The sequence below is a fragment of the Pyrus communis genome, chromosome 9 (assembly GCF_041283825.1).
Source record: "Pyrus communis isolate YQ-2024b chromosome 9, ASM4128382v1, whole genome shotgun sequence".
NCBI lineage: Eukaryota > Viridiplantae > Streptophyta > Magnoliopsida > Rosales > Rosaceae > Pyrus > Pyrus communis.
Genome location: NC_142573.1, coordinates 15199026 through 15217385, shown reverse-complemented (window position 1 = coordinate 15217385; position 18360 = coordinate 15199026). Strand labels below are relative to the sequence as shown.

Sequence of the window (18360 nt, the reverse complement as noted above, 5' to 3'; positions counted from 1 at the left end):
AAAAGTGCTTTTGAAAAAAAATAAAAAATAAAAAAAAAGAGTAGTATTATAGTGTTTGGTAAACTTTTATATAAAACAAATGTGAAAAAAAGTCAGTTTTTCAAAGCTAGGTTTTGCAGCTTCTTGTTTTTAGCTTTTTTTACCCAAAACTGTGAAAAAAAGTTGAAGCTGAATGTTTACCAAACACAAAAACAGCTCCCAGCTTTTTTCAAAATCACCTTAGTACCAAACCAGGCCTTAATCCTCTTAAGAGCTGGTTTGGTATTGCTGTGCTTTGAAAAAAAACTGCTTATGTTATGCTGTGAGAATAAGCAGCTGTGAAATAAAGCAGCAGAATGTTTGGTAAACTTTTTTGTAAAAGTGCTTTTGAAAAAAAAAAAAAACAGTATTATAGTGTTTGATAAACTTTTATGTAAAACAGATGTGAAAAAAAACCGGTTTTTCAAAGCTGGGTTTTGCAACTTCTTGTTTTTGGCTTTTTTTCACCCAAAACTGTGAAAAAAAGCTGAAGTTGAATGTTTATCAAACACAAAAACAGCTCCCAGCTTTTTTTTATACCAGCTTTTTTCAGAATCACTTCAGTACCAAACCAGGCCTAAATCCTATCAAATTTATCACTTTTAAAATCCTTTAAAATCTTAGTTTGACTCCACCCCTCCTAAAAATACATTAGATTGAGACGAAATAAAATCAGAGCCTAGAGTCTTTGCTTTTCTTACTATTTGGCTTTTCCTTGGTTCATTAACAGTTTCAAACTGTTTTCTTTTCTCACCTTGAGAATGACTACTAGCTGGATTAGAGAAAAGTGTTTGATCATTCTCTTTTCCAGACATTGAGTAGTCGTTATAGAATTTATTTTCTATAAATTCGACATCTCTAGACTCAACTATTGTATTTGAGTCTAAATTAAGCAACCTATATGCCTTTGAATCTGCATATCCTACAAATATGCTTTTAATTCCTCTTGGACCCAACTTGGATCTCTTAGGGTCCAATGCCTTGTAAAAGGCCACACAACCCCATACTCTCAAATATGACAAATTTGGTTTTCTTCCTTTCCAAATTTCATATGGTGACACATGTGTCTTCGTAGATGTAATTCTATTATGTGTGTGGCATGCAGTAAACAATGCTTCACCCCATAAATATTTTGGAGTATTAGCATTAATCATCATAGAATTAATCATTTCAGTGAGTGTCCTATTTTTTCTTTCTGCCAAATCATTTTGTTGTGGTATATAGGGTGCAATTCTTTGATGTATAACATCATGCTCTTCACAAAAAATATCAAATTCATGTGAAAAATATTCACCACCTCTATCACTACGAAGGCATTTAATTTTCCTTCCTTTTTGGTTTTCAACTTCAACTTTATAGCGCTTAAAACACTCAAAGGCTTCATCTTTATTAGACAATAAATAAACAAAAGTGAACTTAGAACAATCATCTATAAATGTGATCAAATATCTTTTTCCTCCTCTTGTTAAAACACCATTAAATTCACATATGTCAAAATGTATTAAGTTTCTTTTAGCAGTTGGAAAATGTTTCTTAGTCATTTTCGCTTGAATATATGTTTCACATTTATCATTATAATCATCATTGCAAGCAATTAAACCAAGTGTGCGCATGTATTTTAAAGATCTAAAATTTATATGTGCTAAACGTAAATGTCATAAATGAGAGGGAGATTCAACAATATAAGCAGAAGAATTCACTTTATTATTAATACTTAGTTTGAACATCCTATCACAAGGATACCCCTTCCCAACAAACATTCCATTTTTCGACATTATTAACTTGTCGGACTCTAGAACAGTCTTTATACCGTTCTTACATAATAAATTTGCAGACACAAGATTCTTTCTAATTTCTGGAACATGCAGTACATTAAGCAACGTCAATTTCTTCCTAGAAGTAAACTGAAGTTCAACGATTCTTTTTCCTAGAACTTTGGCGGAATCATGATTCCCCATTAAAACCTCTTGATTGTCCGTTGATGCTTCATATGTCATAAATTGTGCCTTATCATTGCACACATGTATAGTATCTCCTTAGTCGAGCCACCAATCAGAGGATTTTATTGCCGCTGCCATATTCAGTTCGGTAATCATGCCAATATGCATCATTGATACCATTGCAACAATGTTATCAATTCCAGAGTTTTCCACCATATTTGCGCTATTAGTCTTATTGGCATATTCCTCACTTTTTTTTTTGTGTCTAAAATCACAAATGTAATGGTCTTTCTTTCCACAATGGTAGCAGACACCATTTGCATTCTTTTGATTGTTGTTGGAATTGGTCTTTTTAAACTTCCCTTTGTCAATTTTGACTTTGAAGTTCTTTTTGTATTTGTTTCCTTCGATAATGTGAACTTTGGAGAAATCTTGATTTGCAAAATTCTTATCACGATTTCGAGTTTCTTCTTCAATTTGAATACCCTTTTGCAAATCCTTCAAACTAATATCTTCCACCATGTGTAGAAGTTTCTTTCTATAATTATTCCATGTTTTGGGTAATTTTGCCATAATAGCCCCAACTATCATAAGATCCGGAATAACTATTTTAAGTTCACGAAGCTTTGAGACCAAGACCAATAATTCATGAACTTGGTCTAGGATGAGTTTGTTATCAAACATAGTGAACTCATAATATTTGAACTTTAAAAATTTATCGGTACCTCTTTTCTCTGTTGTGTACTTGTGTTTGAGTGCTTCCCATATTTCATTTGGAGAATGTGTGCGTACAGGTTATATAAGTAATCAGATAATGTGCCCAAGATGTATCATCGACATACCAATTCATCTTCTTCACACTTCTTTCGATCAGCAACTATTTTGTCTGAGTCTTCGTCACTTGGTTCACGAATAGGCTCCAATTTCGAGTCCAACACATAAATGACGTTTAGAATGGTAAGCATGAAACGCACCTTATCCTTCCATCGGGTGAAGTTTGATCCATCAAATTTTTCTAGCTTGTAGACATCTTGATTGATAATCTTCAAAGCCATGTTATCAGACTTGTTCTCCATGATGAAAATAACACTTTAAGATTATTAGAGTAAATATAGAAATATAGAGAATAATCTGAATGATGACTTTGAGGTACGACTTGAATCGTTTCCTTAAAGTGTTATTTGCCTCCACTCGAATGAGTTTGCTAAAGGGTTCTTGGCAAGTCACTTCCAGGATACAACAAAGTATGGAATATTCGATTGGCATCACACCAAGTATTAACTGAACACTCAAAACGGAATTGAATCACCAACCAAATGATATTTGAATGTCTAGAACCCGGATTTCGTGAGTTGTGAACCAAGTTAGGGCAGTAAATGGCAGCCCAAATAGGATATTTAAGATAATCTTTCAGCCCAATCCCCAACTTTTGTTGATTTCTTCTTCTTTGTTTTAGTCCTTTTTTCTTTTCGGTGTTTAGCATAATATTTTCATTATTGTTGTATTAGTGCCAACAGGCCAACCCATTAATTGAGAAAACCATGCACCTAAAACTCCAAATTCTACGCACCTAAACTCTTCAAAAAACGAAAAACAAAAACAAAAAAAAAAAGAAAAAAAAAAAGAAGAAGGTACAGAAAGAGGTTCAACCAAGCAAAATCAGCATTCGCTCAAGGCATATTACATAAGGAAATTTTTTGCCAACTCAACTCCACAAGTATGGTGTCATTTGCCACCACACCATGTTATACAAACAAAAACCCTAACGATCACGTGACAGTGATTAACCCAAACGCATGTTGTGTTATATATACAAGTTGTATGCTACCAAAAACATCTCAAAACGTTAATGAGAGAGCTGAAAAGGCAATTTTCTTGAACGAGATAGTCTCGTTGAACCAATCGCTCTAACCGCCTTTGCCGTGAGTTGAAATTTCGAGGGAGGAGATCACTGTGGTAGAGCAAGGTTGTGGTAGTAGCTGCCGGCCGGGATATCAATGCCGTCACAAGGCTCACCAGTGATCCAAGCATCACTCGCATTACAGGCTGTCAAAATTGTTATTAACCAAAATGTTTACTTGCCACTGATTAAAAATAAACATTTTAAAAAATAGCCAAATTTTGAACTTGTTAAAGACTTTTAATCAGCTTAATTTTCAGACTCCTAAAATTTTAACCGGTCGAGACTCGAGAGGGAGTTTCAGGCCTAATATATACATGAAATTACTTGCATATACCTAATACTCGAAAGTATTGATCAGATGTATTTAACTACTATATATGACAAAATAATAATTTCAAAATTGGTACATGTTTACTGCTGCGTCCAAACTATGATCTTCGAGAATTAGATGGCAATTACTAGAAATGAATCCATGTTGAGTGAAAACCAGTGGCATTAAGCAAAGCACACATAATCAAATGATTGAAATCATCCGAGTGACACACATGCATTCAAACATTCAAACACAAAAGGGTACCACAAATCTTGCTGATATTAAATTAAAGTAGAAAAAGAGAAAGAAGACTGCATGCCAATAAACATATACATATGAGAGAGAGAGAGAGAGAGAGAGAGAGAGAGAGCATACCATGGTGATGGATTGATCATGAGAAGAAGAAGAAGAAGAAGAAGAAGAAGAAGAAGATGGGTTGACAAAGAAGGAAGAATCGTGACGTTGGAGATGAAAGAATCTTGTTTAATATATTCGTAAACCAATAAAATAAAAATAATAATGAGTCACAGACACTGAGGGAGAGAGAGATGTGATTTGGATTTTACAGTAGAATCAAATGTTGAAGGTGCAGAAAGGGACTGAGAAACCCAGGACAAAAGCTCCTGAAAGTTGTTCGGCCTCGTGAATAATGCCCCACCTAGGGCATATCGATCACCCACACTATATATCTGTGTGTATATATATATATATAACCAGCCAACAAAGTTCCCAGGAAAAAAAAAAAAAAAAAAAACCCAACAAATGCACGAAGCGGGCTTTTTTTTTTTTTTAACACAGTGAAAGCAATACAACAAAAAGAACTGAGTCAACCGTTGTCTTCTTTGTGACAAAAAGCGTCTTTTATATAAAGAAGGAGCTCTAACTTGGTAAGGAAGAAAACTTATGGAACACGTAGACTTGAAAAACAAGGAGGCAATCGTAGTTAATAGTTTACCCAATTAATTCTTCCATGTTGACAAAAAAAAAAAAAAAAATTAATTCTTACATGCCACTTAATTTCCTGTGAGCCCCAAAGTTTTCGGGACCAAGAAATATTCCGTATTGAACCAAAACACATGGGCCTATTATAGTACGTAACATTTTTATATACATTAGTACTAGAGTCATCAAACTCTTTTTAAATTTTGAGGACCATAGATGCTTGTCATCTTCCATTTTTTTTATATTTTATAGGTTCTTGATAGTTGATACAGTTGGAGTCACTTGACTTCGTGATATTTTAAAGTAGTTGTCTCTTTTTTTTTTTTTCCAAAGCTTTGTTCTCCGTTGTCAACAAAAAAAAAAAAACAAAAACATTGTTCTACGGCAAAAAAAAATATGAACATTGTTTTTGTAAGGGAATTTGAAAATTATTTCATTTTTAGTTTTTGTTTCATTTTTTTTTATTGATAAATGATAGTTGATATCAAACGAGTTCAATTTTCAATTCGGTTTTTTTATTTTTTTTTTTTTTACAAAAAAGTTCGAACAAACAATATTATTTGCATTAAGAGCAATTCCACCCCTAAAGACTTCACGCCAGCACCTAGCGTATTTATGCACTCAATGAACAGTGATAGACCCCAATAAACCGTAATAGGCCAAGAGCATCTTCATTCCTAAAACTAAATAGCCTAGTCAATTTTATTAAAATATTATTATTTTTTATTATAAAATAATAATTTGATTTATTAAAATATTATCAATTTTATTAAACCCCATTTAATCCATCGCTCCCACTCCCCCTCAAAACCTCACCATGTCGCACCACTCCCCTGGAACCTCCCTCTACATCTCTCTCTCTCTCTCTCTCTCTCTCTCTCTCTCTCTCCATTCGGATTTAAGGAACTCTTTTGGTCTTCCCCACAGAAAAATAAAACACCATAGCAGCAGTAAGGTTCCTCGGCCCACCTTTTCCATCCTCAGCTGGTTTTTCTCGGAAAATTAACCAAACAGCCAACAAATCTCACAAAAACTTGTTTTTCCTCATGGGTTCTATTGGAAGGTGGCCTCCTTTTCCTATCCAAATTTTCAGAAAATTAATTTCTTGAGCTCGGTATTGCAAATTGTGATATGGGTTTTTCTTGGTTTGCCAGGTTGCTTTCTGGGTTTGTTTCTCGTTGTTCTGTTATGCTGCAGCTCGGAATCGGAGGTTGTCACGGTTGATGGCCCAGCTGACATCAGATGGCCCGGCATCTGGATTTGTCGATTTTGAGCCAGTCTCTTGCCTGGCTTGGGCTGAGTGCCAGCCTATCTGCTGGGCTGGAGGGGAAAGGCTAGGTGCCGAGCCATTTTTTTTGGCTGGGTGCTAGCCTATCAGTTCCCCAGTGAAATTACTCTAAGAGATGGTAAACTTAACCTCACAATAACTACATTGAAAATTGTAATCCAAAAAAAAAAAAACAACAGTAAACTGAAGATTAACATGAAGCCTTGTTCTAGTGACATTCGTTGGGATGGGCTTAAGGTGGACTAGTTGCTCATGGATGGGATGCAGTTATTTTAACTATAAGCTTGTGGGATTATCAGGTTAGGATTCTTCAATTCTTCGGCCTAAACTAGAATTGGGCCTACTCATAGCACCCCAATATCGCTTTGGACTTCAAAATAATTGAGCCTTGTTTCAATACTTTAAAATAGTGTGGATTGGCCCAATTAGTTTTTTTTTTATTTTTTTTATTTTTTTTTAAGGAGATATTTTTTCGTGTGTCCGAAACCCGTGCATATACGTCATAGGTCATTATACAAGTAGAGAGACACTTGAAAAGAAAAACTTCACACTACTTATGTAATAACATATGGTGTATCATCCCGTATTCCTAGCCCATTGGAAAATCTCTCCTTTTTATAAAATCCAAGTAGGACTGAAGCGATTTTTGTTAAAAGAGATATTACTTTAATAAACTAGACTAAATAAAAAGTGATGATTTAAATCCTGAGTTGCAAATGAATGCCCTATCCATCACGATAAACCAATATTTGCGGTTCAAGGTATTATACGAGCAATTAGTGTTTGAAAGGATGGATCAACCACGGAAGGCATGGTTGTCTTTCAACTGAACATATTTGAGTTTTGGATTTGTCTTAAATCCCCATACTTATGACTTACCAATCAAATCTTACGTAATTCAATTATTTCTACCAAGTTGTTAGGATTAACCATAATACATAAGCAAACAAACGTTGCATTTTGATTCATATCCTCTCCCATTTCAACCAAAAAATATCAAAACTCTCAAGAAAATCTTCACTCTAAACCAGAGCTTCAAACCAATTTCAAGGTTTTGGTCAAAGTTCATTTGTTTTAATTTGCTTAAGCCTAACTCAGTATAAATTTGGAACTTTGATTGTTTTAAGCAAATTGATGAAAGTTTGTTGCTTTCAATTCATTTAGACACTATGTGGTATTCGCTAATCATTCTATCTTGCAGGTACAGAAAATTTTATTTTATTTTTACCCCATGTGATACGTACTTTGACAAACCGCTAATAAGTCGATTCCTTTAGGTACCGTTTGGTACGTGGGACGGGACAGAACAGAGTGGGACAAGGCGTTCTGTCCCAGGTTTGGTGCGCCTTAAACGGGTGGAACGAGCTGTTCCACGGGACGAGATTTGGGTGAATTTTCGTTCCACCTCACCCCCTGGAACGACTCGTTCCACATTCGTGGAACACAAAATTATAACCTCTCCGTCTCCTTCTTCTTCCTCCTTGTTTCCATCCGAGGGCATCTTTGCTCCCGCTCCGTTCCGTTCCGTCCTGTCCCGTCCCGTCCCATTCCGTTCCGTCCAGTCCCGTCTGCATACAAAACGATACCTTAATGTCGTATCGTGTTAACAAATAGTACATGATACCTCCTATTACAAAATAGTTATTATAGGTATATGACCAAAAGGATTGACTCGTGCCAGATCTAAAGACAGAGCCGCCTCACGCACGTGATGAGCACGTGCGATATCGACTATATATTGGTGATTTTCCAACCACTCGTAAATAATAGCAACTGCGTATTATTGCGAATAGGGTTGTCCTGTGGATTTGTCGTCGCTCCCAATTCCAACCGAGCAAGACTTTTGCCCTAGATCGCAGCCATGTCTTCCAAGCAAGGTATGTTCTTTACGATTGAAACCCTAGATTTTCAAGTTTCAATTCCCAATTTTTTTGTAAACCATAAAATTGGGTTAAAAACCCTAGAAATTCGTTAGCTTTCGTTTGGATATTCGAGCCCAGAAATATGAAATTGTGTTTCGTTTTTTAGGTGGAAAAGCTAAGCCCTTGAAGGCACCCAAGGCCGATAAGAAGGAGTACGACGAGGTAAGGAATGATTAGGTTTATGTTTTAGGTGGATAAGGATTTGTGTTTTGGCTGGATCTTTTTAGCTCGGAATTTCTTTTTACTGTATGTTGAGATTTAAAAATCCCTTTTATTGGTTAAAACTTATGCTTAATGGATTAGTATGTAGCTGAACTCGTTATTGTGTTTGATTAATCACTAGATAGGAGCAGGGTGATGTTATTTAGTTCTTTTCCGTAAAGTTTGTATTTTGTAGGAATTGAAGTTATTCAAAGAATGGTATGTTGTTTTTTGTAACGTCGGATTTGATTGTGGAAACAATAATGCAAATAACTATTTCTCGATAGGTTTAGTATGGTTGTGTTCAACAAAATGGATTCTCTCTGTTTCTCTAACTAGCAGATGCTCGATCTTCAGCTAATAGTATGAACGTTGTTTTAGACTTGTAGTTTGAAAAACGCTGTCTCTGCCCCGTTCCCCCGACACCCAAACCTGAGCATATTTTGTGTTACCTTGTACATTACATGCTATGCTATTTGATGACTCCTTTGCCACTCTATGAAATCTTGCATGTTTTGAATTGAGAAGCAAAGGAGCTGCTGAAACAATGTTAGCTGAATTGTTCTCAACTGCACTTAGATTTGAATCTTTATACTTATTATTGCCCATGGTTATATCACCGTGCATTGAAGTTCATGGTTGGACAAATACTTGTTCAAGTTCTGAAGTAGTTAGCTTACTTTTCAGTGGTTTTTAAACTTACTTTTTATATCCCTTGCAATAAGAATCTTTATCTCCTGTTGTGCAGTCCGATTTGGCCAACCTTCAGAAGAAAAAAGATGAGGAAAAGGTAGGTTTATTTTTACTGTAACTAGGCTCCTTTATCAAGTGTTTTGATAGATTATTGATGAAATTATCATGCTTGTGATAAACAGGCACTGAAGGAGCTTAGAGCCAAGGCACAACAGAAGGGGTCATTCGGAGGTGCTGGGCTCAAGAAAAGTGGGAAGAAATGAGTGGGTTTATCCAACCCCAAGCTGGGATACAATATATCGATCTTGTCCTGTAATTATGAACTCGATTGTGTCGACGTCTCTCAATTTATGCGATGGTCTAGTTTCTAATGTGCGCTAGATCTAGCTTGAGTGAATTTCAGTGTGTAACATTATGACCCAGTCTAAATAAATTGAGTTTGTCTAATCTGAAGCTTTTCTGATCTGTCTTTTTGAGCTGTCTTTGCAGTGTTACCTTGTTTGCTTTGGTTTGTTATTCTCAAAAATATCAATGAGGTTTCGAGATTGATACTCTTATATCGCACAACCTGCTGATCTGTTTTTGTGTAATGGAGACATAATATGAAACAACGCAAAAATCCCGCAACTCTGATTAACCAAGATTTTGATTTCCTTAACAGAAAGGCATTGCTATTTATATATATATATATATATATATATATAAGTAGCAACAAGTGTTATACCAGATGCACTCGTATCCGCTACTTGGCAAAGCTTTGAAACGCACAAGGCAGTAGCACATACAAGTGAAATATGCTCCACAAACTCTGGTTTGATGCATATCTACTGCTGCCCTGGGTCTTCTGGGGTTTCTTTGTCTGGATCTTCATCCCCTTCTTCCTCCTCTTTCTTTTCTTCCTCTTCTTTGTCTTCTTCGGGAGGATCTGCTGGCTGTGGAGGCGGTAAAGGTGTTTTCATTGCTGGGGAAATATATCTGGTCTCCTAGCATATTTCGGCCGTTCCCATTCCTTCAATGTCAAGAAAATGCACACAAGATAAGCATATCTAAATTTACAATTACTCAATCCTATACTTAATAATCCATACGATGCATGGGAAAAAATTTTAATGGCGAATATAACTACGGAATTAAGAACATGTTTAACCTTCCCACTGTAATCTACGATGAAATCCTTATCGAGTGACAATAGAACCTTAACATTTTCCCATTAACACCATTCCAGAATGCATATGCTATATCTAAGATTATATTTAGATAACGGTTACTTGTAGGTTAGGATGGAGAGTGAAGCAGACTAATGAATCATGCAACAAGCACCAGGTCAAACGAACCAGTGCACCTTGTATTCTGAACTTGAGTACAGAAAGTGTTGGATTTTTCAATAGTTTGAGCATGAATAAGCAAAAATACCTCTCAATGCTGCCTTAACCTATGACAACACAATGTTGGAAGGACAACTCATTTCATATATGTTTAGCTGACAAATCACAAAATTGGTTGAGCGATTTCATTGCTTGAAATCTTGTTAACTTATTGGCAAGACACCCGTGTACACTTATAAGAACTCAATCAAAAGATGTTAAGTAAGGACAATGCAATCAACAAGAAGCAAGAGTGTATTAGAGATCCCTAGTTTGGTATGTGCATGTGTATGTGCATCCCGCTCACGCGCACATACACACAAGTACAGTTTACACCAGATGATAGGATAGTTCCACTTCACAAACAGGCCATTGGCACTTGGAATATTGCTTCCAGGATATATAAGTTCCCAAGTACCCATGAAATACCCAACAAATAGGAACCCTCATGCTGTTGAGAGCTCAAGTGGACTAAGTGAACTGATCCATTGGCACTTGGAATATTGCTTCCAAAATAGTTATTATAGATAGATGACCAAAAGGATTGACTTGTGCCAGATCAAAAGACAGAGCTGCCTCACGCTGGTACACCCAATCGGTTCAGGTTGGCTAAAAATGGCAACTTTAACAGAAATAGTGCAGGAATTTAGAAAGAGAAAATAGAGAGAAGAGTTTTGAGGAAAAAGAGGCAGTTTTAATTCCTTTCATTCATAATATGTCCTCGTCTCTCTATTACATATTTATGCTCCTCGTATGAGAACCCTAGCTATTTGGGCATGGTGATAAAAGGGCTGTCATGGACTTGCAAGGAGGGAAGTAGTGGACTCCAGTAAATGGGCTTAACAACTCCCTCACCCTTGAGAAGAGGCATGTCTTCAGGCCTTGAAATATGGGTAACGGGCCAAGATTTCGTCAGCTTCTTCCCAGGTAACGTTTTCAGTGGGTAGGCCAGCCCACTAGATCAGCCATTTGGTCATAGCTTTATTTTTCTTCTTGGACAAGCCCATGTCGAGAACTTTTTCTGGTTGCCAGTGTAAGAACCCAGTGGAGTCGATAGGAGGCAAAACTGAAAGTGGAGTTGCAGCACTACCAATCTTCTGTTTGAGGAGAGACACGTGAAATACGGGGTGGATCTTGGAATCTGAAAGTAAGAGAAGGCGATAAGCGACGGAACCGATGCGTTGAGTAATTTGAAAAGGCCCATAGAATTTGGGTGCCAACTTGTTTGCTGATCAAGTAGCCACTGATTGTTGACGATATGGTTGAAGCTTAAGATAAACCCAGTCACCAACGTTAAATTCCAGCTCGGTTCGCTGTTTATTATAGACTTGTCGCATTCAGTTTTGCACCATGTGCAAATTTGTTCTCAAAAGACATAGTAACATGTCCCTATCCTGGAGTGTAGCATCAACGGAGTGAACCGTAGTGGAGTCTGGCATATACATGCGAATGGATGGTGGTTCAATGCTATAAACAGCCTGATATGGAGACATTTTGATGGCAGATTGGAAGCTGGTATTATACCACCATTTGGCCCAAGGAATGAGAGAAGACCATTTGATGGGTTTGTTAGTTGAGAAGCAGCGGAGATAACGTTCCAGAGTGCGATTGAGAATTTCTGTTTGCCCATCCATTTGAGGGTGGTAGGCTGAACTTGGGCACAATTTGCTGCCTTGGAGTTTAAAAAACTCTTGCCAAAAATTGTTGATGAAAATTGGGTCACGATTAGACATGATCAACTTAGGCATGCCATAGAAGCGGAAGATTTCCTTGATGAAAGTATCAGCTACAGAGGCAGAGGTGTATAAGTGTTTAAGTGGAATAAAATGTCCATATTTGGATAAGCGATCTACCACCACAAGGATCACTGTATACCCGTTTGAGAGAGGAAGTCCTCCTATGAAATCAAGAGATATATCTTGCCAGATGCCCGTGGGGATGGGCAAGGGCTGCAGCAACCCACAAAGGTGTATATTCTCAATGTTTTAGCGCTGGCATTCTGTGCATTTAGCCACAGAGTTCTTTGTTTCCTTCCTTATTCCTGGCCACAAAAAATTTCTGGATAGTCTTTTGTAAGTTCGAAGAAAGCCGAAGTGACCTCCTTGAAGAGGGGCATGGAATTCGTCTAAGAGTTTAGGCCACCATTGTGATGTGAGTGGAACGAAGATTCTTTGTTTGTAGTGTAGCACATCATTTATAATGGATAAACCTTTGATTGAAGTGTTGGGTGCTCGAGCTAAAAGGGTCCAAATTTCTTTCATTTGCGGATCCTGAGCATAGGACTGTTGCGATTAAGGAATACAATAAAAAATAGGTGTGGAAAGCCCTATTAACAGCGGTAGGTCCTGTTGTCTTGAAAGAGCATCTAGTGCACTATTTTGAGGACTCGATCTATACTTAACCGAATAGTTGTACCCCAATAATTTCACCAACCATTTTTGCTACTAAGGTGTTGTAATTCGTTGCCCCAGAAAAAGTTTTAAGTGGTTAATGGTCCATGATAATGCGGAAATGCTGACCCAATAGATAAAGACGCCAATGTTGCACGGCAAAGACGATTGCTAACATCTCCTTATCATAAGTGGAAAGTCCAAGGGTAAGTGTTTTGCTCAGATAAATGATTGGATGACCATCTGGGCTTACAACAGCCCCAATACCACTGCTTGATGCATCAATTTCAATGACAAACTACTTTGAGAAATCTGGTAGAGCGAGTATCAGTGTTGTGGATAACACATGCTTTAATGCTTCGAATGCCTTAATGGAGTCAGGTGACCATGAGAAGCTGCCCTGTTTCAACATGTTTGTTAAGGGTTTTGCAAGTAAGCCGTAATGCTTGACGAATTTCCAGTAATAACCTGTTAAGCCGAGGAAACCGCAAAGGCCTTTGAGAGATGTCGGTCGGGGCCAGTTTATGATGGCCTGTATCTTAGATGGATCAACAGCAAATCCCTTGCCAGAGATAATATGGCCCAAATAAGTAATTTGTTCTTGGCCAAATGAGCACTTGTTTAGTTTCACCTTCAGGCTGTTAGTAGACAAAATCTCCAAAATTGTCTCCAAATAGAAAAGGTGAGTAGCTATGGAAGGACTATAAACCAATATATCATCAAAGAAAACTAAGACAAAGTTCCATAAGTAAGAATGGAAAATCAAATTCATTAAGGATTGAAAGGTGACAGGTGCTTTGGATAAGCCAAAGGGCATTACCGTGAATTCGTAGTGTCCATCGTGGGTGCAAAAAGTGGTCTTTGCGATGTCCTCAGTGCTCATTTGAATTTGGTGGTAACCGGACCGGAGGTCCAGTTTCGAAAAGATTGTGGCGCATGTGAGTTCATTGAGAAATTCATCCACCACTGGAATAGGAAAACAATCTTTGATAGTTGTAGCATTCAAGGCTCGATAATCAATGCATAAGCGCCAAATTTCATCTTTCTTCTTGACAAGAAGAACCGGGGATGAAAAGGGGCTTGAGCTAGGGCGAATGACACCTGAATTTAAGAATTCCTGCACTTGTTTTTCAATCTCCGCCTTTTGATAGTGTGGATACTGATATGGACGAACATTGATGGGGTTGGTATGGGGTAGGAGGGGTATTTTGTGGTCGATGGGTCTTTTAGGTGGAAGGCCTGATGGGTTAGCAAATATGTGTTTATATTGGTGAATGAGGGAGATAAAGGTAGGATGAGTGTCAGTGGGTAGGGTAAGTGTAGTATCTGTGGGGGCTATGGAGGCTAAAAAAGAATAAGGATTGTCTAGTAAGTGATCCATCGTATGGTATGTAGGAAATAAAGATGCTGAGGGTATCAAGCCTTGGAGGGTGTAACTTTGGCCTTCCACAGAGAATATCATTGTTTTCTGTTTGAAATGCCAACCAATGAATCCCAAGGATTCCAACCATTATGCACCCAAAATGAGGTCACAGCCAGACACATCGAGTAAGAGGAAAGAGCCGTGCATAATATAATCTTGTAATTTGAGAGTCACATCAGTAACACGTTTAGAGGAATAACGATCATGAGATGCTATGGTGAACTTCACAGGATTGATGAATTTCATAGGTAGGGCCAACTGTTCAGCAATGTGGGGATTTAAGAGATTGTACGCGGCTCCGGAGTCGATCAGAATGGTGATAGGCTTGGAGGAAATTGAGCCTTTCAATCGCATTAGTCGCCCGATATTAATACCCAGAATGGAGAACAGTTCAAGCATGTGACAAGAGGTCTCCTCTACCATAGTGTTTTCCTTTCGGCAATCATGGAATTCTGTAGAATCGTCCTCATGCAGAGTAGGGTCAAGCAATATAAGTAGTGGGGTTTGCATTTGTGGATGGGTGAATATTGTTCATGACAGCCAAAACATTCATTTTTCCATTGTTTATCCTATACTTCAGTTGAGGTTAGGCGCTTGAATGCACTATTAGACAGGGATGGTTGTTTTGTAGTGGTTGGTGGTGTTGGGTTAGGGAAAGAGGAATGGGAAATGGTGGTATGGGATAGGTAGGGGCGGGGAAAAGTGGGGCGGGTAAAACGTTTGGCTTGCAGCTTAGTTTCAAAAAAATTTGATAATTTCTGGGCTTAATGTAAAGATTCGTGTTCGAGAGCAAGGACATCATGACAGATGTCCTCCTTTAGACAGCCCAAGAACACGTGTTTCAATTGGTTTTCTATCCAATCAGTTACCTGGTAAGAAAATCGTGTGAACTTTGCCAAATAATCATCAACAGTAGCCTTTTGTTGAATGTGAATGAGCTGGGATTCAATGTTTGCTTGATCACCCCCACCAAAACATTGAAGCAACAGATCAACAAATAAACCCCAATTATCTCTGCCATGTCTTTGTTCAAAAGCTCTCATCCATATAGAAGCATTTGCACCAAAATTACATGTTGCTACAAGGACCCATTGGTGAGGAGGGACCTCGTAATAGTCGAGATAGCTTTCGACCATGGCCAACCACCCGTAAGGGTCCTCCCTATTGAAACGCGAGAGTTCCATTTTGATGGGTTTGAAAGTATTGGGAGGGTGTTGGAAAATGTATGGTGTTGGGTGGGTTTGGGTAATAGAAATAAGGGTGGGGTACAGTGCAACATGGAAGGAGTGGGAAGTATATGGTATTGGGTGGGTGTAGGTGTAAGGGTATGGTGAGTAATTGGAGGAAGAGGCTGGGTTCAATTGAGAGTGGGTAGGCCTAGTTGTGATAGTATTAAGGGATGGAGTAGGCCGGGTTGAGGGGATGTAAGTAGGTAGTGGGTTGAGGGTGGGTGGGTTAGAAAGGCTAAAGTCCATGTAGGATGTATTCGGTGAAGGAAAAAGGGAGCAGAAAGAGGGTTGGAGATTAGGTGTAGAGGATCTCGGGTTAGGTGTGGCGGTGGGTGGTACAAAGGTGGCCGGGGTGGCAGTAGGTATGATGGTGGTGGTCGGGGTTGGTGGGAGGGCTGATTTGAGGTGGCGCAGCTCGTCAAGCAGCAAGGTTTGGAAAGATGCGAACTAGGAAGTCATGGTAGTTTGGAAGGCCGTGTTGAAGTCGCTGAGTTGTTCAAGAGACTTTTAGAATGAAGCTTGCTGATTTTCTAGAATGGCGATGGTGTCACAGACATCCTCGACCTGGTTACGGAGGTGCTCGTGACGAACATCCACTGCAATGGTGACTGCGTCGGGGTCAGAGCTAGCAGATTGTGTGTTTTTGCCCATCGATCGAAGGGCTCTGATACTAATTGGTACACCCAATCGGTTTAGGTTGGCTAAAAATGGCAACTTCAACAGAAATAGTGCAGGAATTTAGAAAGAGAAAAGAGAGAGGAGTTTTGAGGAAAAAGAGGCAGTTTTAATTCATTTCATTCGTAATCTGTCCTCGTCTCTCTATTACGTATTTATACTCCTCGTAGGAGAACCTTAGCTATTTGGGCATGGTGATAAAAGGGCTGACATGGGCCGGTTGCAAGGAGGGAAGTAGTGGACTCCAGTAAATGGGCTTAACACACGCACGTGATGAGTGCGTGCAATATCGAATATATATTGGTGATTTTCCAGCCTCTCGTAAAGAAGAGCAGCTGCGTATTATTGCGACTAGGGTTGTCCTGTGAATTTTTCGTCGCTCCCAATTCCAACCGGGCAAGACTTTTGCCCTAGATCGCAGCCATGTCTTCCAAGCAAGGTATGTTCTTTACGATTGAAACCCTAGATTTTCAAGTTTCAGTTCCCAATTCCGACTCCAATTTTTTGTAAACCATAAAATTGGGTAAAAAACCCTAGAAATTCGTTAGCTTTCGTTTGGATTTTCGAGCCCAGAAATATGAAATTGTGTTTCGTTTTTTAGGTGGAAAAGCTAAGCCCTTGAAGGCACCCAAGGCCGATAAGAAGGAGTACGACGAGGTAAGGAATGATTAGGTTTATGTTGTAGGTGGATAAGGATTTGTGTTTTGGCTGGATCTTTTTAGCTCGGAATTTCTTTTTACTGTATGTTGAGATTTAAAAATCCCTTTTATTGGGCAAAACTTATGCTTAATGAATTAGTATGTAGCTGAACTCGTTATTGTGTTTGATTAATCACTAGATAGGAGCAGGGTGATGTTATTTAGTTCTTTTACGTAAAGTTTGTATTTTGTAGGAATTGAAGTTATTCAAAGAATGGTTTATTGTTTTTTGTAACGTCGGATTTGATTGTGGAAACAATATGCAAATAACTATTTCTCGATAGGTTTAGTATGGTAACCAAGGAAATTTGTGTTCAACAAAATGGATTCTCTGTTTCTCTGACTAGCAGATGCTCAATGTTCAGCTAATAGTATGAACGTTGTTTTAGACTTGTAGTTTGAAAAACGCTGTCTCTGCCCCGTTCCCCCGATCCCCAAACGTGAGCATATTTTGTGTTACCTTGTACATTACATGCTCTGCTATTTGATGACTCCTTTGCCACTCTATGTCGAATCTTGCATGTTTTGAATTGAGAAGCAAAGGAGCTGCTGAAACAATGTTAGCTGAATTGTTCTCAACTGCACTTAGATTTGAATCTTTATACTTATTATTGCCCATGGTGGTTTGTTATATCACCGTGCATTGAAGCTCATGGTTGGAAAAATACATGTTCAAGTTCATGAAGTAGTTAGCTTGCTTTTCAGTGGTTTTTAAACTTACTTTTTATATCCCTTGCAATAAGAATCTTTATCTTCTGTTGTGCAGTCCGATTTGGCCAACCTTCAGAAGAAAAAAGATGAGGAAAAGGTAGGTTTATTTTTACCGTAACCAGGCTCCTTTATCGAGTGTTTTGATAAATTATTGATGAAATTATCATGCTTGTGATAAACAGGCACTGAAGGAGCTTAGAACCAAGGCACAACAGAAGGGGTCATTTGGAGGTGCTGGGCTCAAGAAAAGTGGGAAGAAATGAGTGGGTTTATCCAACCCCAAGCTGGGATACAATATATCGATCTTGAGCTGTAATTATGAACTCGATTGTGTCGACGTCTTTCAATTTATGCGATGGTCTAGTTTCTAATGTGCGCTAGATCTAGCTTGAGTGAATTTCAGTGTGTAACATTATGACCCAGTCTAAATAAATTGAGTTTGTCTAATCTGAAGTTTTTCTGATCGGTCTTTTTGAGCTTTCTTTGCAGTGTTACCTTGTTTGCTTTGGTTTGTTATTTTCAAAAATATCAAAGAGGTTTCGAGATTGATACTCTTATATCGCACAACCTGCTGATCTGTTTTTTGTGTAATGGAGACATAATATGAAACAACGCAAAAATCCCGCCACTCTGATTAACCAAGATTCTGA

General features: G+C 38.2%; 1 long non-coding RNA gene across 1 annotated transcript; it reads right to left on the bottom strand.

Annotated features, from left to right (window-relative positions):
* Positions 1–3605: 3605 nt before the first annotated feature.
* Positions 3606–4841, bottom strand: LOC148694314 (uncharacterized). Its single transcript, XR_015966179.1, has 2 exons — positions 4550–4841; positions 3606–4004 (listed from the first exon to the last, which is right to left on the bottom strand). It is a non-coding gene; the product is annotated as an uncharacterized LOC148694314 (long non-coding RNA).
* Between the last annotated feature and the right edge of the window lie 13519 nt (positions 4842–18360).